The sequence below is a fragment of the Serinus canaria genome, chromosome Z (assembly GCF_022539315.1).
Source record: "Serinus canaria isolate serCan28SL12 chromosome Z, serCan2020, whole genome shotgun sequence".
NCBI lineage: Eukaryota > Metazoa > Chordata > Aves > Passeriformes > Fringillidae > Serinus > Serinus canaria.
The window spans coordinates 7,297,425-7,320,449 of record NC_066343.1 but is presented as its reverse complement, the minus strand read 5'-3'; the positions used below and the strand labels follow the sequence as shown (position 1 = coordinate 7,320,449).

At 43.7% G+C, this 23,025-nt stretch overlaps 1 protein-coding gene across 6 annotated transcripts in view; it reads left to right on the top strand.

Annotated features, from left to right (window-relative positions):
- Positions 1-1,549: 1,549 nt before the first annotated feature.
- ZNF462 (zinc finger protein 462) overlaps positions 1,550-23,025 on the top strand; it is a 90,925-nt gene continuing 69,449 nt past the window's right edge. Inside the window, exon 1 of one of the 6 annotated variants that reach the window (XM_050986613.1) lies at positions 1,550-2,364. The gene's annotated coding sequence lies outside the window, so the exon portion shown is untranslated. Of the gene's footprint in view, positions 2,683-2,772; positions 2,951-19,528; positions 20,193-23,025 lie in introns of those variants that run through there. The other 5 variants (XM_050986610.1, XM_050986611.1, XM_050986614.1 and 2 more) reach the window with 5 other exon arrangements.

Below are 23,025 nucleotides of genomic sequence, written 5' to 3'. Positions count from 1 at the left end.
CGATGAGGATGATTTATAGAAAATTGCAGGCAGAACACATGCACATTCTGGCAGCCGTAAAGACAGTCCCTCCCTTTTCCTTAATGTTCTTTTATCAGCTTCTTAGGAGGTGTCCGCTCCGTTTGTCTGCATGAAACCAGGAGTCTTAGCAGGAATCCTCAGTTTTGGTGTTTTTCCCCCTTTTCCTTAAGAAGAATTCTCTAAATCCAACAGTGCTCCTTCTGCCCAGATATTATCCTTCTTCCCATTCCTCACAGCACTTGTTTGGGGTGGAGGGGGGGGAGCGGAAAGAGGGGAGAGGAGGAGGAGGAGGGAGAAGATCTTTCTCCTGTTTAGTCATTAACTTGCACGGCTCAAAGAAAAAGAAGATTTAATGGGAGAGATCCTGCATGTGTGCTTTGTCCTCACGGCATTCTTGCGGATGGGAAGATCGGAGGATGCATGGGTTTAATATTTGACCACTACTTGGTCTACCGATTTTTGTTATTTTATTTTATTTTATTGCCGTGGTTAGCACTCCTGCATTTGGTCTTCAGTTGAGCTGAGAGGGACAATGAAGTTCTAACACGCCTGACTTCTCCCAGAGTCAGTAAAACCAGAAGTCAAAAATTTCCAGGAGATCACCTCAGGTTCACCACTCCCATGTTAACTTCCTCGGAGCAGGGGAGGATCTCCCCCTCCACCCGAACCGGAGCTCCGTGGTTCTAGTCTCTCTTCCAGCCATGCAAAACTGCAGAGCTGGAGAGCTGGAGAAACCCCACTGATGTTCCAATACCAGTCATGCCCTTGTGCTCAAATTGATTTTGCCTCACTCCCGCGTATTGATTTACTGAGTCTGCACGTAAACCCTAATTCCTCCCGCCCCTCCACCCCCATCCCCCTTTCCTCGCTAGACATAACCCCAGAAAGAATCTGACCTGGTGCTGTGGAAAGACTGGAGGGGAGGGGAGGGGGGGGGTGGTTTGCGCTGAGGTGGGGGTGTCGGGCAAAAAGAAGTAGCTCAGGACAATGCTTAATAGAAACGAGACTAAATAAAAATGCAGGCTACAGCCGCTTTGTCTTTGTCTGCTTGCCTTCATCACCCAGATACCTTTCTTTGTGAGCCTTGATCGTTAGTTTCCACGGTTTTAAATAATCAGTCACAAAGAGGCAGACAACTAGGTGTTGGGAGGCATAAAAGTTGTTTTAAAGTGGAATTATTTATTTTATTTTGCGGCTAAAAAAACCGTTTCACCAATGTAGAAGTGATTTTGGTGATAGTAGTGCAAGCTCTCTTTTCTCCCAAACGCTTGTGAGAAATAAAAAACCTGGAGATGACTGTCTTTATTTCCAGGAGTAGACTTCAAAATACGTGCCAGAAATGGACAATTTGAGTGTCCTTTCTCCACATCAAATGCGAGCTGGAAGGGGGATTAAAAACCAACCACGTGGTAGATCTGGTTTTATACTTTGCAACCTCCTGCTCCATTTATGTTCTTTACCCTGCTCAGGGAAGATTAGCCTCTAGATGGATGTGTCTGAGGGATCACCTCGGGGGCAGATCTGCATGCAGAAACCGGTTTTTGTCATGGCTGGAAGAGAGCTATGACCCAGCAGAGCGCTCCATCCCAGCGGCTCCCCCAGCATCGCAGGAGCTGCTGAGTGCTCCTGTACAGGAAGCTTTGTGAAGGCAACAGCTTGGAAGGGGAAGATCTTCAGATCTTTCCCCCTTCTTCTCCTTCTCCCTGGCCTGTGAGTGATTCAGTGTCCCAAACCTTAACTTTTTGTTACCACCTTCCTCCTCTTAATCTCCTTCATCTTCAACACCTCCTCCTCTATCACTACCATCTTCTCCTCCATCTGTCTGCCTGCTGGATCTCTCTCGCTTGCTTGCTTTCCCCCCTCCTCTTCCACCTCCCTCCTCTTTCTTCTTGCCTTTTCCTCCTCTCTTTTCTTCTCTTTTCTTTCTCTTTTTCCTCCTCTTCCCCTACACGTTGTTGTTGTTGTTAGAAAGGATTCTTGCACCCCCTGGTGCTCTTGCGTTTTGTGTGGTAGGAGAGGAGATTGTCTTCTTTCTCTCTCTCCCTCTGGTTGCTCATTATTCAGAGAGAGACACAGAGGGTGAGAGAGAGAGAGAGAGAGAGACGGATATCTCAGGTCATCTGCAGCTGCAGCAAACCAGTGAAGGAGAGAGAGAGAGAGGGAGAGGGAGAGAGAGAGGGGGGGAAAAGCAGGGAAAGATGGCGATCCTCCATTGCTGAGACCTGGCAAGGAGCACATGAGACTCACAAAACAACTTCCACAACAATAACAAGAAGAGCTAGGCAGAGAGGAAGAGGAGAGGAGAGGAGGCAGCAGCAAGAGCAGCAGTGCCGGGACGCTCCTGTAAGTTCTTGCAATTAAAACCCATCTCTGGTTTGGCATTGGAGAGATCATCTCTCGTTTGTGTTGTGTGTGTGTGTGTGGTGTGTGTGTGTGTGTGTCTCTGTTGTGTGTGTGTCTGTGCGTGTGTTATTTTGTTTGGTCTTTTATGTCTGTCTTTCTTTCCACCACCTTCCTCTGAAATCCATTCATTCGGTCAACGGAGGAAGGAGGAAGAAAGAAAGGAAGGAAAAAAAAAAAAAGAGAGAAGAGAGGGGAGCGAGAGCGGGGTGTTTTGTTTGAGAGAGAAGTCTCTTGCATGGAGGAGGAGAAGAGGAGGAGGTGCTGGTGGTGGTGGTGGTGGTGGTGGGAGGAGGAGGAAGGCGGTTAATTAATTTTTTGTTGTTGCATTACGGTGGGGGGGGGGGAGGTGGGGGGAAATATGGGGAGATAAGTGAGATACCAGCCGAGCTTTCGGGGTGGGGGGTGCCTGAGAGGATATGTGTGTGTGTGCGAGGTCTGGATGGTGCTGTGCGTGTGGACTTGGATCAGAGACGGGAGACACACGGAGGAGAGAAAAGCTCCGTGCTGGCACGACCCAGGCAATCGGGTGACCTCCTTCTTCCTTCCTTCCTTCCTTCCTTCCTTCCTTTCTTTCTTCCTTTCTTTCTCGCTCTCTTTCTTTCTTTCTTTCCTTCTTGCTTTCTTTCTTCCTTTCTCCCAGCCACTCTCCCCCTCCTCCTCTTTCTCCTGGTCCCCTCTCCCTGCCCTCCTCGCCGCTGCCGAGGCTGGTCCCTCACCCCGGCGGTGGTGCCCCCACCGCGGCTCTCCTGGAGTTGGGATGCGGGGGTCCCCGGCGGCTGGAGTCGGGGCTGGGGGGCTGCCGGTGTCCGCAGGAGGTGGCTTGGAGGAGGACAGCGTTCAGCTGGAGAGCAGGAGCCATTACACACGCTTGTGCTCTCCTTTGAGAGAAAGGAGAGCGAGAAGGGAAGAAAGGAAGGGGAAGGAGCCCACTTCTACTTGCTCAGTTCCCCGATGTGCCTACCTTTAAACCAGGCAAGGGAGAAGGCGCTTCCTCCCCTGCCCCTTTCTCAACCCACCCGGAGCAGGTTTCTCCCTATCTCTCCCCCTCTTTCCCTTTCTTTATCTCCCTGTCCTCCATTTGCAAGCTGTCTGCTTTGGTTCCAGTCCAGGCTCCACAACACAAAGCTTCTCCTCGCTCTCGCACACATGCACACACACAGTCCACAGGCTCTTTATGTCTTCTGGAGTAACCTTCTCCTTCCCCCCCCGTGCCCCCCGGCTCCCCTCAGCATTGTGGTTTCTATTCTCCTCACACAGAGATCCTCCTGGAGCTTCATGTAGTTGTGATCTGATAGCATTCCTCCCCCCCTTCCCTTCACCTCCCTCTTTTTGGGGGAGAAAAAGGCAAAAGTTTCATTTGTTTCTCTGGTGTTTGGAAGGGGAGAGACCTCCAAGTTTTGAGTGCTTTCTGCTCCTGCTTTTGTGTGTGCGTCTGTGGGGGTCTGTTTGTCTCATGAAGCTGCTTGCATGTCTAAGAGGAAGTGACTAGTTTGGCAGAGAGCTGTGATCTGAGTCAGGTAAGCCATGTCATGTTCTCTAGCTCCACCAGAAAATGGAGGAGAGAGAGAGTAGACAAAGCTGAGATGGGAAGTGCTCCTAACATTGTGGATGTCTCTCCATGTTTTGAGGCTTTGCTGGGCAGGAGCTGGCTTAATCATGATTTTTTCCCCTAAGGTTTTCCCTTCAGATTTTTCAATGCACAACATTGTGATGGGTCTTCTCGCTGTCTTCATGCTATCAGGAAATGAGGATTGGAGGAAATTGCTCAGATTCTCCTTCACACAGAGAAACACATCCTCAGGCTTTTTTTCTCTGATGCTTTCATTCGGAGGTCACCTTTCTAGATATTTTTCCTTGGTTAAAGACCACAGGATTTTGGAGGTTGATCAGTTGGCCAAGTAAATAGTGTATATAAGCATATATTTTTAGATTTCTGAAAGCATTTGGAGGTAAGTGCGTGCAGCTTGAGGCTGCTCAGGTTCTTCCAGAGGGTATCATGAAATGTCTCTTTTTTTCCTAGGTGATGATGCCTAATTTTTGGGATTTTTAACATCTCATTTTCAAGAGCATTCCTTCTTTTGGATGCGTTTTAAATTAAGATGGAATATTTCTCCCCACTCACTAGGTTGCATTAAAGTGATACTGGCGAGCTTTTAGTAGGTTCCTCAGAGCATCATAACATACATAATTTCCCTTGGAAAAAGCAAAACAGTTTTCACAGCTGTCTTTTTGGTGTCATAAAATACTGTTTTTTCCTGAAAACTCACAGCAACATTCTTATTGTGATTTTAATGTCATTATGGAAACCTGAGATCTTTAAGGCGAGATAGCAGTTGAGCAGGAATCCGTGTGCTTTGTTTTTAACCCACCTTTTAATCTGAAGCAATTTTGAGTAGACCCAAAGCAGGCCTCAGGTCTTTTCCCACCCACTGAAATCTGCACATCAGCTGCACAGTAGATGCAGCTCCTCAAAAAGTTCAAAATACACCCCAAAATGCAGGAGGGGGACACCGGGGTGTGGTGCTGCTGAGCTTGAAGGCACAGCTCCATGGAAGGGTGTCAGGGATGTCCATACATTGGTTATTCTAAGGTGTTTAAGAACAAATCTGGGAAGGTGTTAAGTGGCAGGATGGGGGGACCAGTGAATCTGAATCAGAACAGCCTCCCAGATGTGCAGAAAAACCAGAAGGGTTTGAGGATTGCAGTGATGAACTTGAGATCCGTCTTAGAGGTTAAAAATCAATGCCCTTGCTTTATTTTTGCTGTGGAAGAAATGTTTTAATGTGTAATCTAATACACCTCGGAAGGATGCTGCTTTATCAACTGTGCATCTCTTAAGTTCTGGTTGCTGATGTGTCACCCAAATTATTGAGATTCTCTGGTTGTCTCCATCTTTCAGAAGAAGGCCATGGAACATACCATTTCAGGTATGTTTAATCTTATATTTTGACAAAAAGAGAGACTATAACTGCTTTTGGTTTTGGGGTTTTGTTTGTTTGTTTGTTTTTGCTGTTGTTGTGGTGTTTTGGCTTCCCCCACCCCACCCTGAGGTGGTATTTTTTGATGGATTTTTCAGACCTCTGTACAGGTCTAAGTCAGCCATTGAAGAAAAATTGAAAAATTGCCCACTGACCTTTGCTTATTTGGGCCAGATCCCAAATCTCCATCCCCTATATGGACCGTAGGGCTTGTGCTTCAGAGCTGTGAATCTCCTCTTACTTCTGGGGAGGTCAGCCCAGTGCTGGCACTACGGGGTGCCCTGCAGACACACTGCCCTTGAGCGTGGCATGTGCAATCCAAGAACAGCTCTGAGATTTAAGATCAGGATCTTTTTGGGAGGGCCTCTTAACGCCCTAGATAACCAAACAACATTGTAGTAGTTTTTATGGGGTTTTTTTTCATTGGGTTTTTGGTTTTTTTTCTGGGTTTCCTCACTATGAGACTGAAACCTCTTCAGAGAATTATACTCTTGTTAATGGTACTTCTTGCTGTGGTTCTGCCCAGACAGACTGAAGTTCATCTTGCTGTTAAAATTCTAGCTGAAGAACTTTTATATATATATTAAAAAAAAAATACCCAAACAACACAAAACAATTCTACCCCCCCCCCAAAAAAAAATCCCAAACAAACAAAACCCCCAAAACCCACTGGTTTTTAAAGAAGTTCCCGAGAGATGATCTTAATTCATGCCATGGTGGTGACATGAGTGTTTCTCCTAATCAGGCATAAATTTCTTCATTCAGACAATGGCTTTCAATTGCTTTTGCTTTAGAGCACACAGAGTCTTTTATTGGTCCAATCTCTAATAGAAAGAGTAAGCATTGGTAGCTTATTCTCCAAAATGTGCTTTTCTTAACCACTTTTCTCACATCTACTCGACGTAGCCTATGAACCACTGCTTTAAAAATATTTAAATGATTATTTGATTTCCTTCTACATTTTCACTAGCTTCACACCTGGTTATGTTGTTGAGAAAGTTAAGATGTCCTGTTTACAATTTCCTTCCATAATTAAAAATAATATTTTATTGCAAGAAGAAAACTAAGAATACAGTAATGTGCATGCTTGGAGTGTGAAGAATATGAGCACATAATGGGGTGCTGCAAAGGGAAAGCAGGGCCAACTGCAAGTGGAACTGGAAAAAAATATGATCATCCAGTGACCTTTATAACAAAATTTGTTAGCGTTGTGCGCTTTGGCTTAAAAGAGGAATTGACTTTTATGAAGACCGATAAAAGGATGATTAAAAAGAGAGTTGACAAGTAGATGACTATTGTTCAACATAGATGTCTGGACATCTGGCAGATGTTGCTCTGGGCCCCAAGGAATGGGCAAGTTTAATTTTAGCCTTAAAAAGGAAATGGGAAGAACTTAAGTCTTATAATAGTACAACTTAACAGTTTGAGGAAGATTACTTCAGAAGAGCTCAAAAGATGTCTCTTGAAATCTGGAGCTCCCAGAAACCCAGTGTGAATTAGCATTTCCTGTTGGGTTTTCCCATTACTCCAAACAACATGTGTGGAGTTACAATATAAATTGAGATTACCTCAGTTAAACACTTTCTCTGTGTGGTGTTGTGGATAATTTCCTTAAACGGGCAGAACAACACTGCTTTGAAGTAAGAAACTCCACAAAAAGGACTTGAAAGTGTGAAACTGGTGAATAGCTGTGTTCTTACTCATTAACTAATATTGTCCCATGTTGAAGCTTCACCGGGCAAACATAGGGACAAATGGAAAAGTCCTCAGTGAGACAGGGACTGGAAGAAGCTGCTGATGGAGGAATGAGGTCCTGTTTTCCACAGATCAGGAAAGGTTTACAAAGGCCAAGGTGTCTGTGTAATTTTGTTTCCTTATATTTTGCTTCACTTCCAATCTATTGTGGAAGAAAAATAATGGAAATACTCCTTTAGCATCATGTATTTGTCTTATTCTGACTCTTTAACAGATACTTTTCTACCTTGAAGTAGAAGATTATATATTTTATGAACTTGTTCTGGATGAATATGGTCTGCTGCCAGTGCCAGAGCTGTATGATTGGCTTAACTTGCATGCTTGATCCAAGATGTGTTCAAGTATGAACTTCTGATTGCTGGCTTCAGCAGAGGTGTAGAACTTCACCAGTCCAAATGCCTGCTTGCTTTTCCAGCAGCTGCTTCACTCTAGGGTATACTAAACAACCAAGAAATCTCTGGGCCCACAGGAGGTGAGCAGGAGGTCTGCTGGGTGTTAATTGAGGAGAGAATGAGAAACTCCATCTTACTCTTCAGAGAGTGAGAATCACTTTTTTTTTTTTTGGGGGGGGGGAATGAAAGGAGCATGATGAGAGTGAAGGTTGCTTAAACATCTGCTAAGTTCTCAGAGAGGGGAACTCAAATTGTTTAATCAAGAGGTGCTGGAGAAGGTGGTGTGATGCAAGTCCTCAGCTGCTGGCAGAGACACAGTTAACATTGTACACGGTTGAACTTCAGCATGGCACTTCTCCAAATGAGTTGACTGTTGAAAATAAAATGTTCCAGAAGAACTGGGAGAACAGGAAAGAAGTTAAAATAGCATGGTTTGTATGCCAGTGCTGAAAGAAGAAAAGGGGGGAGGAAGGGAGATAGATCGACTTATGATAATTATCTTGTTGGTTGTAGCAAAAAGGGAAAAATAAAAAGGTCTTTAGTAGAAGTTTCCAAACTTAGGGGACCAGTTTTAATAGGAGTGGTCTTTATTTGCATCCTGAGTTTTGGAAGCATTCTTCTTCTTTCAGCTTGTGTTTGGGAAGTTCAACACTTAGGTAAAAACAAAGTAGTGTGAGTTCTCCTGTTTTTGGGTTCTGTTCCGTTTTGTTCTTTCAACGTTAAAAACAATACCAAGATCTGAAAAGTCTGCCCCTCATCTCTTCAGCTTTATTAAGCTGTGCCAGAGGTTGCAGCACAAATACATCACTGAAGGGATTTGAGGAAGAGGAGAGAGAGTTTGAGATAGGGAAAGGGGAGGGAGCCATTGTGTTTGGTGTCTTGCAGTTGAACACAATCTTAAACACAATGTAATTTTTTTTTCCTCTGGGCTCTTTTACCTGTCTGGGAGTTGAAGGTCTTGGTGCAGTTGCTTTGGTCAGCTCAAGGCACCAAATGTTACTGCAGTAACTCAAAATCTCCTGGCCTAATCACTCCTTGAAGGAGCTTTGCCTTAAGCAGTGTTTGGGAAAGAGCTTTCCCTCATCTTTGGTTTTGTCCGCTTTGTAGCCATTTTTGAGATACACTTGCTATCAGAAGATACCTCCCAGACCTAGCAGCAGGGCTAGATACTGTGTTTTACCTTGATCAAAAGTCTCATCGTTTTTGGCTGGTTTTTGTGGTCCGTAATTATAATTATGGACCTCCACAGCTGCTGTCTAGGGGGAATACAGTGGGGTTTTGGCTTGGGCTAAAAGCAGCTTCTTAGGTAGAAGAAGCTAAGATCCATCAGGAGAAGCAATTAATTAGGTTGAGTTTAGCTGGTAATTGAAAGAAGATGGAAATAGGAGACCTCAGGATGTTGAGGAGTTGTTCTTGAGTGGAGTCAAACGCAGTCTCTTAAAGAATACTTGTTTAATAGTGTCAGCATAAAGAGCTGTAGGCACAGCATCAATGTCATGAGTGATTAGGAGGGACTTATTTAGAGCTTATTAGGGCAGCAATCATTGCAAGGCCAGTGTGTGTTGAGGACAAATAATTCTGGGAAAGCACTTGATTCACTGGGTTACTTCTATTAGTTTTGAACCTGTTAAATTAAGAATTCAGTTCTTGACGTGTGTCACTTGTTACTTCCTGGTGGAAAATAAGACCTTCTAATTGGGATTATGTGTGAAGAAGCTAAGTGCTTGCATTATGTGACAGTCTTTTTCCTTCTCCTTCCAGTTCCAGGAATATGCAATTAATAACTTGAAGTCATTTAGATAATGGGTGCTCTGCAGCCCGGGATGTGTTGTATTTGCAGCACTTGTTACAGATGCAGGCTTTGTGCTGACCTGAAGATTAGGAAGTGGGATGTTCATCAGAGTGGCATTACAGTTGCTATTATAAAGGTCTGGAAAGGGTCCTGAGAACTCCAGCTGCTGTCATGGTGTGGAGGAAGTCAGGCCTTCAAAGGATACAAGGATTAGAGTCAGGAAAAGTAAATGGTAGCATCAGCACAAGTAGAAAATAGGCAGAGCTGTTCAGCAAACAGAAAAAAGTAGGCTAAGGCATGCCATAATTATGTGCAGTGGAAACTTGCTGCTAATAGAGCAGTGGCATGGGGTAGAGAGGCAGGAGGATGATTTTTCAAGACAAAACAAAGCAGACATTGCAGAGAATGATATAGGAAGACTGAGGATTCAGTGTGCTCGTGATAATGTGAAAGAGAAGACTTTGTTTTGAAAGATGCTAAAAATGGAATCTTCTGATGCACATGTGGTCAGTGTTTCCGTGGCCTGGTAGGACAATGGGGGCTTCTTTTGCATTGCTGGGATGAGCAAACCCTTCCTTTCCGCCTGCAGCTCTTGGGTTCAAACAGTGGCTTGGGATGGTATCGGTGGCTGTGGAAAGAAGGCATCACAGGATATTCCTTTTGGGAAGAAGATGGGTCATCCTGGGCTGGACTGTTGTCATGCAAATGCTTCAAAACACAATGGCCAGGCAAGCACATTCCTCCCACACACAGTCCCCAGACCTCTCCAAGGAAAAGGGCAAAATGGGAGGGAATGTAACGCTTGGAACCTGTGCTCCAGCAAGCACACAACACTTTCTTAGATTTCTCTTAATTTTTCTCTTATCCCTATTTGTCAAAGAAACAGCAAAGCTAAGGGAGAGACTACTTTTGCTGGAAGATTTTGGTTCAGAGTGATGGGAATGTGGAGGGTGGTTCATTTACCTTCTAATGACCGAGGTGCTGGAGAATTTGATTGAGTGTGTATCTGGAGAGGGATCATTAATAAAGGCCTTGCTGTGGTCCAAAAGTCAGAATTCAGCTGGCTGCTGATGCTTAAAATGGTTTGGGTTGTTTTCTTCTTTTGTTTGTTGGGGTTTGGGGTTTTTTTTTTGTTTGTTTGTTTTTTTGTTTGGTTGTTTTTTGGGGTTTTTTTTTGGGTTTTTTTAATGTTTTTGTTTGTTTGTTTGTTTTTTGTTAGGGTTTTTTTTCTTTGTTTTCTTGGGGGTTTGTTTTTGTTTTTTCCTTTCTGCCTCGCTCTTGTTGATATGAAATGGACAGCTGAAATAGATCCTAGGCCAGAAATTCAGAGGGATTGGTGAAGGTGGTTTATGTCAGTGGTGATTGTTAAACAACTTCTTTGTAATCTTCTTTTTTTTTTTTTAATTTAAATTTTCATTATTTTATTACACAAAGGGAAAACTGCAGTCTGGGCTAAACTTGGAATAGCTTGAGGAGTGCTGGTCTGGAGGGGGATGCAGTGAGTCAAGGATTAGTACTCATCTCTAGTTGAGCAAACTGCTGCTGAAGAGAACTTAAGAGGCCCATGGATATTTATTTATTTTAACTCAGACTTGGATTCTTCAGTCATAGTCAGACACAGCTAGATTTGTAGGCTTGTAGCTGTTTGTTAAGAGTATTTGGGTCTCTCTGACCAAAAAGAAGGAAAACCAAGGAATTGCTGTACAGTCCTTGAAATATTGCTCTTTTTTTTAATTTGTTAATCTATCCCTCTACCCAATAAAATAGGCATAATTAGGATTTGAAATGGATGTTGGAAATTATAACCCTGATGCTGGAATTCTGCTGCCGTGTGTGTTAAAACAAACCAAGATGAGGAAAGAAAAAGCTTCCTTTTGTGTGTGGTTCTGGTGTGTGAGACTGGAGCAGAGCTCTTCTCTTGGCGAGCACTTGAGAGATGAGATGTGGTTACCTGCCACCTTGTTTTTGTGTCACTGCTGTCATTCTGACTGAGCCTGTCTTCTCAAGTGTGTTGCTGCTTGTGGTGAGTATGGATAAATATATTTATATATACACAGTACCTACTTAGTTGGTGATGCAGCAAAGTTTGGAAGGCAGTGGCCAACGGAGTCATCTTCTTGTTTTCTTCTGTGTTGTGAGACAAGTGGCACCCTGAAGACAAATAAATAAATAAATAAAACGTCAGTGTGAACAAATTTGGAATTATTTCTCTCTGTACTTGATTGGAAGCCCTGACTTTTGCATTCCAGATTCTCCCCTCCCTTTTGTCTACAAGCTGGGTGGCTCGGGCTGCAGGATGTGGGACCTCTTGAAGCCTTGCTTCTATCATGCTCAGCTAAATAGCATGACAAGTGTAAAAAATGTAACAAATGGCTGATGGAAAATCGAGAGCAGCCAGACAGCTCTCAGCCTGGTTAATTAGCTCCTTGACTGCTGAATTGTTCCTGCCCCGTCATATGGCTGTGGCTTGCAGCCCTGCAAGAAAGGGTTTGGCTTCCTGGCCAGGAGCGTGCATCCCAAAAGTTGAATTAATGTAACTTGAAGTCAGTGTGGACAGGTTCCTTTTGGTCTAAATGACCTTTTATCTTTGCTGGGGGCGGGCAGTGGGGAGAAAGCATATCAGCTTTCAGCTGTGTCAGGTCATGCAGAGGCCAAGTTCTCTTGTCTGTGATCAAGCATATGGTGTGAAACAGCCCAGTGTGCAACAGCACAGGGGGAGAGGAGCACTCCAGCAGCCCTTCTGTAGGTAAATGTGACCCAGGGCCATGTTCTGCCATGCAGGATGGGTGTGTTTAACCCTTCAGTGGCTCCTGGTGTGTTTCCATCTTGGTAGGTTGGGAAGGAGCTGCTGCTGCTCAAGAGCGCGCGGGTTTCTCCTGCCAGAGCACCCGTGCATGTGTGAGACCTGAAATCTCTGGCTCCAAGGACTTCACTGTATTACTCACTGGGGCTGCTGAGAGAGTGAGTCAGTGTGTTTGGGTCTTTGCATGAATAGAGTAAACCTGAATTATTCTAAAAATGATCAGATTGCAGAGGTGATGAAAAACTACAATGAGTTTTCTGTTCCACGCCGTCTACCAGTGTTCTGCTCTCCTTCCACCGTGGGGCAGGGGAGCAGGGGGAAGACAGAGATTTTCAGTGTGTTGTTCTCCCAAGGAACCACATAAAAAAACCTGCTGAGGCTGTAGTGTAGCCAGAAGATGTCTTTCAGACAGTCAAAAGTTGCTTGGCAAGATGTCAGGCAGGTTGACCAAAGGTTGCACGAGTTGTGCTCCCTCGAAATGAACATGGAATGGTCGTTGCCATCCATGGTTCTCCAGTGCTTCCACAGGTTCACCAGTTGGTGTACAGGAATATAGTTTGCTTGCTAGTATTCTGGTCTTATCTCTGAAGATATTTATTTTAAGAATTCATGTCTACATAGGTTTGTTAATACTGTACTGTAATATCAGATGGGCTGCTGAGACCTCAAGGGGGTGAGGAATCTATTTTTAGTGTGTTTGAAGGGTAGATGATGTTTCAGGTTGTGGAATGACTTTCTAGGGGGCCTGTCACCATATACTGAAGTTTTGTATGTCATGGCAGTGGAGGCCAGTCATATGATGATGAGTTAGTAACTTAAATGGGACATTAAAAAAAAAAATCCTGCTCTTTGGGGAAATTTTAAAGATAGATGGAGCTAAAATGTCACACTGCCTGTTCTCATGCTTTTTTCCTTGATGTGCTGAAGACATCTAATCCTCTTTACAGGTGAATTAAGCAGTCTGCTTATGAGCTGAAGGCAATACCTGCTGATCTGTTGACATCCAGATTGGAGGGTTATTCATGTCTCAGTAAGACTTTTAGTAATGGATGACCACAAGAACATTTTAGCTGCCCAGGTGGTGTGAAGAAGACGCTTTGTGATCTCCTTCCACATCAGAAGTTAGTCACATGTAGGAAGTTGGGTAGTAGCAGTGCTGTCCTCTTTGAGCATGTGTGACACCCCAGCCTGCAGAGGTTTGGAGCTTTAGGTTGAAAAGATCCAACCTCAGATAAATGCATGTGTGCTGCAATCTGAGCAGTGAACCCCGTTGTGCTTTTGAAGCACTGAACTGTGGTGGCAGCCACGGAGAACAGATTTTAATGATTTATTATAGTTAGGTTTTACGTGGATTTCCTTCCTATTTCCTTTGGAAGACAGCAGAACTGCAACCTTTTACAGGATTCCTCTTGCATTCCTGGGATTTTGTTTAGTGTGCAGGCATGTGCACTTTATTTATTTATTTTGTAACTGCTCACTGCCACTGTTAGGAATGTTGACAAAGGCTTTTTAATAGGTCAGACCTCACCACTGTTGCATTTTCATAGTTACCGTAGTGCATTTGGTAGATAATAGATGGTGGGGAGCTGAAGCCCTTCTGCTCTAAGAGCTCATTCATGTGAACAGTCGCTGTGCCCTGATTCTGAATTTTCACTGCAGCTACTTGTGTGAGTAAACATTTGAAGATCAGATCCTTAGCGGCACGGAGTAATTCTTGTGGAGCTTTTCAGGGAGGCGTTTTGAAAATTACATCTTGAATTGAGGATGCCCTTAACTTTCAACAGCTTCCACCTACATACATGAGATGCTCATTTGTGGTTGCATGTGAGGGCATGGCCGTAGCAGATTTGCAAGATTCAGCGGAAGCTTTTGCATTAGATAATTCTTTCACTTTCGTTCGTGTGCTCCTTCTTTCGTTCTCACTCTTTGTATTTTGACAGCAGGAGCATGCATGTTATAAATACTCAACTTTGACTTCAATTAGTGCTGGCACGTCCCTGAAGTACTGTTTCATGTGACTTTGCAGATGTTCTGGTGAGAACATTCCTGTTGCTGTGTTGTCTGTGGATGATGTTCACGTGTTCTGGAGCCCCATCACTAACTCTGGTGGTTTTGGAAGCCGTTTCTCCCCCTCATTTTTTTCCTCTTAATTAAGGGATTGGCTTGAATAGATACTAGTATGGTAATGGTTTGTTGAAGGCAAATGTTTTGGATCAGGAAAAATGCAACCTAGGTCCTTTTACAATGGCAGAAGTGTGTACCTTTGTGTGTGTGTACATAATACAAGTTCCTATCCATGTGGTTCATGCTGCTGTGGTGGTTCATCTGGCAGATCATTTAAATATTTACTCCAAAAGAGCTTGTTCTCTGTTGGTGTGAAGCAGCATTTCCAGTTATTTTTAGGTCATTTTCATTTTAGCAACCCTGTTGGAGATAAACCAGATACGAGGGCTCCAGACCGTCCCTGCGTTTTGGTAGAGATTAATGAAATAAAACTTAATGGTTTGATCCCAAGGGGAGAGAACAGGCCATCTGGTTAACAGAAGGTTAGGCAAAGCAGTGCAGCACTGAGAGTGCCATAAACCAGCCCAGAATATCTGGTAGTGTGTCCAGTGGCTGCGTGTGTTAAGTTGAAATGGTGCTCTGGGATCTGCAGAGCCAGCAGTTCTGTTACCACTGCTGTGACGCAGGAGATAATTCTGTTGGGCAAGCATCAGCATGGGGGTGGATCTACAGCACAGGATGTGTAATGTCAACATGAAGCATGGGAGCTGGCAGTAAGAAGGAAAGCAGCCATTTCATGCCAGTGCAGGAAGCCCAGATAGATTTTTTTCTTTCCCCCCTTCTGCATCTTGTCCCTTTGTGCTGCTTTCACACTTCATATTAAACAATTACCTTCTCTGTTTTGTCATCTGGAAACTTCAGCCCAACAGGGTTTAATTTCTTCCTCTCTTCCTGAACCTGTGGAATTTTTTTGTTTTTGTTTTTGTTTTTGTTTTTTGTTTTGTTTTGTATGTATTGTTCTTTTTTAAAAATACCATACAAAACAAATAGCAATGAAGTGCACTCCAGAAGCATGTCTGATGGATTATAAAAGGGGCTGGGGGGAGGCTGAAGGGCTGAGCAGATCTGGAGGAAGAGAAGAGTTCAGTCATGTGCAAGTCCTGAGCTTCAGATGAAGCTCCGCTGTAGATCCTGTTGGCTTTGGTGCAGACACAGTTTGTTCAAAAGCTGTAACCATTTGAGAACATTGAACTGCAGCTGGGAAAGGCAGAAGGTATGAAAGGCTGTGATACTGTGTAGGCCTTGAAACTCTGTAAGAAGCTGTAGCAAGCTACTGTAACTGTTCCTGCTTTCTTTTTACCAGAAACACGCTTTTAGAATGCCTTTGTCCTATTTGGCTAATGTGTGACAGCCTTCTGTGTTGGTTTTTTTTGTTGTTTTTATTTTTGAAGAGCCAAATATTGTTAATAGTCTGTCTAAATCTGGAGAAGAAAGATTTCTAAATAAGTTTACTAAGCATTTAATAGACTTTAAAAATCTGGTGGTATGGCTTCTGTCAGCTCAGTCACACACTTGGCCAACAGGTTTAGGGTTTTTTTCCGCACCTAACATTTGGAGATATCTTCCTGTAGCTTCAGCCTGGGAAGCTCAGGGATACTAAAGCTTGCTCCTTGATGGGCACAGAGAGCTGAGCTTCATAATCAGGGCTGTCATGATTTCCATTGCCTGTTCAGCAGGATCTTGAGATAATGTATTACAGATCCCCTTGAATGAGTCCTTGTCTTGGATGCCGTTCTGTGGCAGCCCTGCGAAAGCATGACTTTCTTCATGTGTTCCTAAGAACTGGAGTGGGAGTAGTCAACCCACAGGTATGTTTTCCCAGTTGCAATTCGGTGATGGGAGGAGGGGATGCATATAAAACATGGCTTGTGTGTGAAGACTGCTAGTTCTGTTCTGCAGTAACTCCATCCTTAAAACTGCTCCACTGGCCCCGTTCAGATTTTTTGGTTGGAGCTGTGGGAGTCTGGCCCTTCTGCATAGGGCACTTGCAAATAAGTGGCACTGAGGAGTAATATGGGACTTGAACATCATCTCTCAGGGGAGAACTCCTTCTTGGTTCCATAGATAGGCCATGGTGTGGCTGTTTCATCATCAAATTATTAAGGATGCAGGCGAATCAAACGATTTTTTTAGAAATAAAGCATGTGCACTCTGTTCTGTCTACTCATGTAATTTCCACTGGAGGTTTTACTTTGTAGTGGCTGGTAATTTTGTGTTTTTCCTGGTGGTGTTGGAACAGTTTCCAGAGCCTGCTGGAGGAATGTTCATCAGAAGTGCTTCTTCGTACGCAAATGAACAATGCCACCAGATATTGTCTGCACGTTTTCTCATAGACCATCTCTGCACTGCGAAGAAAATGCATTGTCCTTGACTTTTTTCCTACTGAAAAAGGTGCTACTTGCTGAAGATAGTTTATTATAAATAACTACTAAGATGATAATCTCACCACAGCATGCTTGGCAGTCTTCCACTGAGTTAGCCTGTTTCAGCAAGGAGCTGTCGCTTAAGATACAAAGCAATCTGCAGGGACATATGATCACACACACTGACTGTTTTCTCAGTCATCATGGATGCCTTATCGTTTCCTGTGCCTGTAATTAGGAGCTGGAATTATTATCTGGCGAACCAGCAGGATCCACCTCCAGAAGGATGGACCTGAGTTCCCTCCTCACAAACATTTTGGTTGCAGGGAAGTTCTCAGTTGTGGAGGCTCTAGCAGATGAATGTCTGTTAGACATGGGGTTTTTTGCCTTTTATTTTTGTCACAAGGATGGATGTGAACTACTGGGGAAACTCCTGAGAGATATATACATTATATATATATATATTATAATATATATCTATATATATATATATTATATATAAAATATATATATATAAAAATATATATAAAATATATATATATATATATATGTATGTATGTATGTGTGTATGCTTACGCAGCCATTCCTAATAGAAATTATGGAGAAATGAAAGCCTACCCTTGGCAGTAGTGTAGAGATTTTTTTTTTTATTGTTAGCTTTGTTTGGGTAAATAACAACTTCAGGATCTCTGAGTGTTTGTTTTGTAGGGATGCTGTCCAGAAGAAAGATAATGATAAAGAGATAAGGGATGATACCCACTTTTTATGAGAGTATCAGAAAAGTAATATTAGTATCTGTATACACCTAGTGGCAAGATTTGGCTGTAGTCACATAGCTGGATGGTGACTTTTTTGAATTTGAAAAGTTTACACTGCTTTGTGGTACATGACTGTTGAGTTATCATGTTATTGCAACAATTATGTGATGGATATCAGTGGCAAACTTCCTTTCAATTAGAGTGCTGGCAAGTGTTTGACTTTTATTTGTTTGAAAACAACTTGATCAGGCCATCTCTACTGCTTTGTTGACAGTACAACATGAATCAGAATTTTTTCTAATTTCCATGTTACTCATGGATTTTGTTCTGGGATGCTTGATGCTTCTCAGTCCTAAAAACTTCTCTTTAAAGCTTGGGCATATGTGGTTGCTTAGAAGTGTGGAATGTGATATTTAGTGGAAGAAATTGGTGGGATTGAGGTGGAACAAATGAAGATACCAGCAATGATGATGGACTTTTTCTTCTGCTGGATTTGGCAGATGATGTTAAATCCATGTATCTCAACGAGATCAGTGAGAAAGCAGGAGACATGAAGAATTTAAGCAGACACTGACTTGCAAGGCTGAATATCAGCCCTTTTTTTCCCCCCAGATGTTGCAAAAGCATGGAATTGACTCATCCAGGCAGAGAGATGCCAAGTCTTTATCTAGCGATGGTATCCTTCACTAGAAACTCTACAAAGGCTCTGCTTTTTTCCTGCAAAGTTGTGGGAGCAGATCCATGGTGGAATGGGCTCTGTTCACATCTAAGATGAGGAAATTCTTGGAGCAGATTCCTGGTATTCAGTGTCTCAAGGGTGACTGTGGATTGTTCTTCATCTCAACAGCTGACCCAGATGCTTTTACACTCTGGGATGGCTCTTCAGAGTCTGTCACGTCCATAAATCACCTGCCTTGGATGACCTTGTGTCTTTAAGGAAAATCCTGTGGAACTGTTAGCTTCAACCTTACTGAAGGACACACTCTGAAGAGCCAGCTCATTAAGCGAGCTTTGAAGGGTGTGCTCTGCAGAGCAGCTTCCTGTTATTTGGTTAATGGTTGACCTAGTTCTACTGCCATATGCCTCCTGGAACGCATTCTAATATAAAATATGTGCTAAGGCAAGACTGGGATAATAGATGGAACATCAGAGCCTCTGTGGAACAGAAGTCATATAATGCTGTTGCGTTTTGGAGGGTATCATAGTTACTAAAAATGGCAATATCTTCATGGAGCTGTGCTGATTCTGATGGCAAACTCAGGAATGTTAAACACAGCCACCCATGTTGGGTTTTTTTTCAGGCTGGCCTTTTGCAGCAGTAATTCCCTGTGCTCTGTATGTGAAGCTAAAGTTAGGTAGTGAAGCATTCAGAGTGATATTACAGCTGTGAGAAAAGATTAGATTAGATTTGGCTAAAGGCAGGAGGATTTTTTCCCTGTGGTAGGTGTTTTTTCCATTGCAACCATGGATTAGCAATTTTTTTTTTTCCTTTTTAAATGCTGGCTAGAAGCCAGAAATTGGTATTTGAGCTTTTACCTGATAACAGAGACTGCATATTTATGTACATGCTTGCACTTAGGCAAAAATACAAGAAATTTGGAGGTGGTGGGTGAAGTTCAACCTCCAGCCTGGATGAGGCTTTCAGATGTGCTGAAGTTCTGAAGAGCTTGACCGGCTGTGTTTTCTGGTTGATTTGGTTTTGTGCCTTAGGAAGAGGAAGGATGTATGATAACAACTGTTTTCATAAGCAAGTGTGCATTATGGCAGAACAAGGGGAAGGGAAAATTAAAGCCACATTTTGTAACCTCTCAGGAGCTCAGGACTCTCTATCAGTCGAGGTTGGCGATTTATTTTTCTTCTGGCAGTGTGGGAAACTGAACTGCTCAGCAGACAGCACCACGTTGATGTGTGTTCACACAACCTGGCAGCGGCCAGCCTTTGTCTCTTGGGTTGCAGATGGCTTGCAAGCAGTCCAGGTGTGAATTCTGGGCAGAGGTATGTCACCACAGCGGTGGGGGTGGCTGGGGCCAGCCCAATTTGTCTGTGTGGGAAGCAGTAAGCTGTCGGGACACGCAGAGGCAGCCGCTGCTGATGAGCACGAGGAGTGCCCAACCTTCAGAGAACTGGTGGGAAGTCTTGGGAGTCACAATAATCTTGTGTCTCTCTGACTTCTTCAAGCCTGTTCAGGTGCTCCTGGTGACTCTGTGCTCCTTTGTGTGAGGCTGGGAGTATTTTGGCACCTTTTTGTAGGATACATGCAGCAGCAGCCTTGTGCAGTTTCCACTTCTTTCTTAGCATTTAAGGCTGAACTGAGCTTTTTGTAGGAGAGCTGCCTGGTGGAAAACAAAACTGCAACATTTTTAGCAGGACACGGTGCGTTGTGTGAGCCCTAAGTCGTATTGGTCATGAAAAAAAAAAAAGGGGGGGAAAAAAAAAAGAAAAAATCTCTGCGACTGACACAAGCACAGAAGCACAGCTATTTGTGCAACCTGATCAGAACAAAGGATAATGCTTCTGCTGCAAGATCAGACAGATCTGACGTTTCAGCAGGCTGGGCAAATGAATGGCGGAAGTGGTCCGCCTCCTCTTATCCATTGTCTCAAAGATGCAGGCTCATAGAGAAGAAAGGGAGTTTGAATAGGGCTTCTGAAGGAATATGCTGCTTTGTGTTCTGTGGGAAGAGAGCAAGGAGGAGTTCTAGAAGTTCTCTGCATTGGCAGGCTGACAAGCTCGCAATGGGAAAATGTGGCAGTGGACTGCTGGTGTTGAAGGAGCACTTTCGCTTCTGTAGCCTGCCTAGAAAATCTGACCTGGTGAAATGTTCCAGGCCTGGAATATGGGACCAAGCCTTTCCTGAAGGAAGGTCAGTGGGTCTTTAAATCCAGTGAACTCTGACCTCCTGCTTGAGACTTCTCCTATACTTCTTTTTTTTTTCTTTTCTTTTTTCCTGTGTCCCCTGAATAGTCTGTGTCTTCTGGGATACCTCTCAGTTGTGTTCCTGATGGGATTTCTGGGACAGTCTTCTACTTGGGAGATTCTTGTGGTTTTTCGTGTTCCAGCTGTCAAATTAACCCAATTGGGATTTTAGTAGCAATCTCCCTTTTTAAAAGCATAATGAAGCCAAGGAAATGTGAGAAGGGAGAGAGCAGGACAGGGATTTTTGATAAGCTGGGTAGAATTGAGGGTTACTTCACATTTCAGAACTATAATACATGACTTCCAGCCTCAAGGAGTATTTAATCTGAGAAATTAATCCTTTGGAGGGCGGGGTGTAGAATTTCTAGCAGTAACCTGGCTGGTTAGATTTCTGTATATTACCTTTTTGCATGGCCACTAGGACTAGAAAATGCTAGCAGTTATAGGTGCACCATGATCAGAAAGCTTTCATATGGAACCAGTTTTCTTTAAAATCGAGCGTTCCTTGGCTCCAGGATCAACAGCTGTATTTTTTTTTTAGCAAACACGCTATTTTTCTTTAAGTTAATGGAGATAAGATTTGTGTCTGTGATAACAGAACCGGTCTTGGTCGTCCATGAGATCCCTTCTGCCCTTTGTTTTCCCACGTACAGCCTAAACGATTCTGTCACTCCAAAAAAAGACATAAATTAATTCCACAGGATGCTGACAGTCCATCATCAGCCTGCACTGGGAACAAAGCTGCTGCTTTAGAAGCCCACTTTAAAAAAGCACATCAGAAAGTCACCAGAGTCTCCTGAGTGGAAGCCTGTGTTGAAAGTTCCAAATGTGTGATGGCCAGGCTGCCATGATTGGTGTGTTCAGTGTCCAGAAGCAATTGTGAAAATTCACATTCACATAGAATCACAGCAAGGGTCAGGTGGGGAAGTGACCATTGGCGATCTTTTGGTCCAACCTCCTCTTGTCTCTTTTCAAGAGGCAGCCCCAGCTCCCCCAGCCTTTCCTGGTGAGGGAGATGCCCCAGGCCCTTCCCCAGCCCCACAGCCTTTGCTGGTCCCTCTCCAGGAGCTCTGTGTCCCTCCTGCCCTGAGGAGCCCAGAGCTGGACACAGCCCTCCAGAGGTGCCTCCAGGGCTGGGCAGAGGGGCAGGATCCCTCCCTGCCCTGCTGGCAATGCCCTCCCAAGGGCACTCCAGGATCCCCTTGGCCTCCTTGTCCCCAGGACACTCTGCTGGCTCAGGGACAGCTCTTTGTCCCCCAGGACCTGCAGGTCCTCCTCTGCAGAGCTGTTTGCCAGCAGATCACCCTGGCCTGTGCTGGTGCTTGGGGTTATTCCTGCCCAGGTGTAGGACCTTTGCATTTCAAAAGGTTCTGCTGTACCCATACCTTTGAGAAGGGCAGCAGAGCACTCCCAGTTTTGTATCATCAGTGAACTTGCTGAGGGGACACTCTTTCCCAAGCCACTAAACAGTACTGGACCCAGTACCAAACCTTGGGGACATCAGTAATCAGAGGACTCTGTGCCACTGGTCACATCCTCTGAGACCTACCCTTCAGCCAGTTCTCAGTCCACCTCACTGTTCCCTCTGTTTATTCTCAGCAGAGGCTAAAAAGCCATCCCAGAGGATGTGCCATGCTGGATTTGACCCAAAAACCACCAGCATGTGTTTCCAGCTTCTTTGACCTAAGGGGAATAATACTGGGGACAGGAAATAATACCACTAGTGTTGGTCTTTTATTCAACCATGGTTGCAAACTGTGTCTAAACTAAGTCAGTGTTATTTGGACAGAGTGATCAAAAATGTTTATATTCCAAAAATATCTAGTGGAAGGAGTTCATTGAGCTTTCAATCCATGCCTGAGTGTGAAGACAAGGAGAAAAATCTCATAAATTGCACATAAATCTCTCTCTCTCTCTCTCTCTCAAAAAAAGAAAAAAAAGAAAAAAAGAAGGAGTTTTCTCTCAAGTTATAAAGTTTTGGGTCTAAAAGTGAACGAATGGTATCAGCCTGGCACTAAGCAGAGATTAAAAGGTCAACTGTGCATCAGTGAAGGGTGCAAAATGATTTCTTGCAATCTTCTGCTTACTCACCTCTTCAGGAGATAGGAGGGGCAGCAGAGGATCTTGGCTAGGTTCAGAGATCTTGAGAAAAGTATCCTTTGAAGCTGTTACATTCCCAAATTTATATTAGGCAGATCTTATCTTGGTGGGATATTTTTATTATTTTCTTAGTAATACGACTCCTAGAGATATAAGACAGCTGGACCAATCTCTGCTTTCTGAAAATTCAGAGCACTGTGCCAGTCATAAAGCTGATAATTTTTTTGCCCAAAAAAAAAAAAAAAAAAAAAGAAAAAAGGCTATATTGTGGCCTAAATCAAAGAGGAAGCATGGGAAGCATGGAGGATTGGCTTGTATGAAACTTTGAATGACAGCAATGTGCTTCGGTTCTCAGGCATGTTAGGTCAAGCAAAATGGAATTTTCAAAAACTTGATTTTTGAATTTATCAATTTTGCTTAAATACTACAACAGACTTTTGGTCTGCCATCGATTGTTCCCAGTGGAGCTAAGCTGAAGGAGACAAAAGATCAAAGCATGCTTTTGTACCATCTTTAGATCTACATCTGACATATTTTGTGGTTTGGTTTTGGTTGGTTTTTGGTCTTTTTCACCTCACCAAGTAAAAGGGATTGAGCGTGGGTCGGAGCCTCAGGGATCATCCAGATGGAGGCACCTGTTTTCTGCAGCTGTAGGAGAAAGGGACCATGCAGAAAGTGCA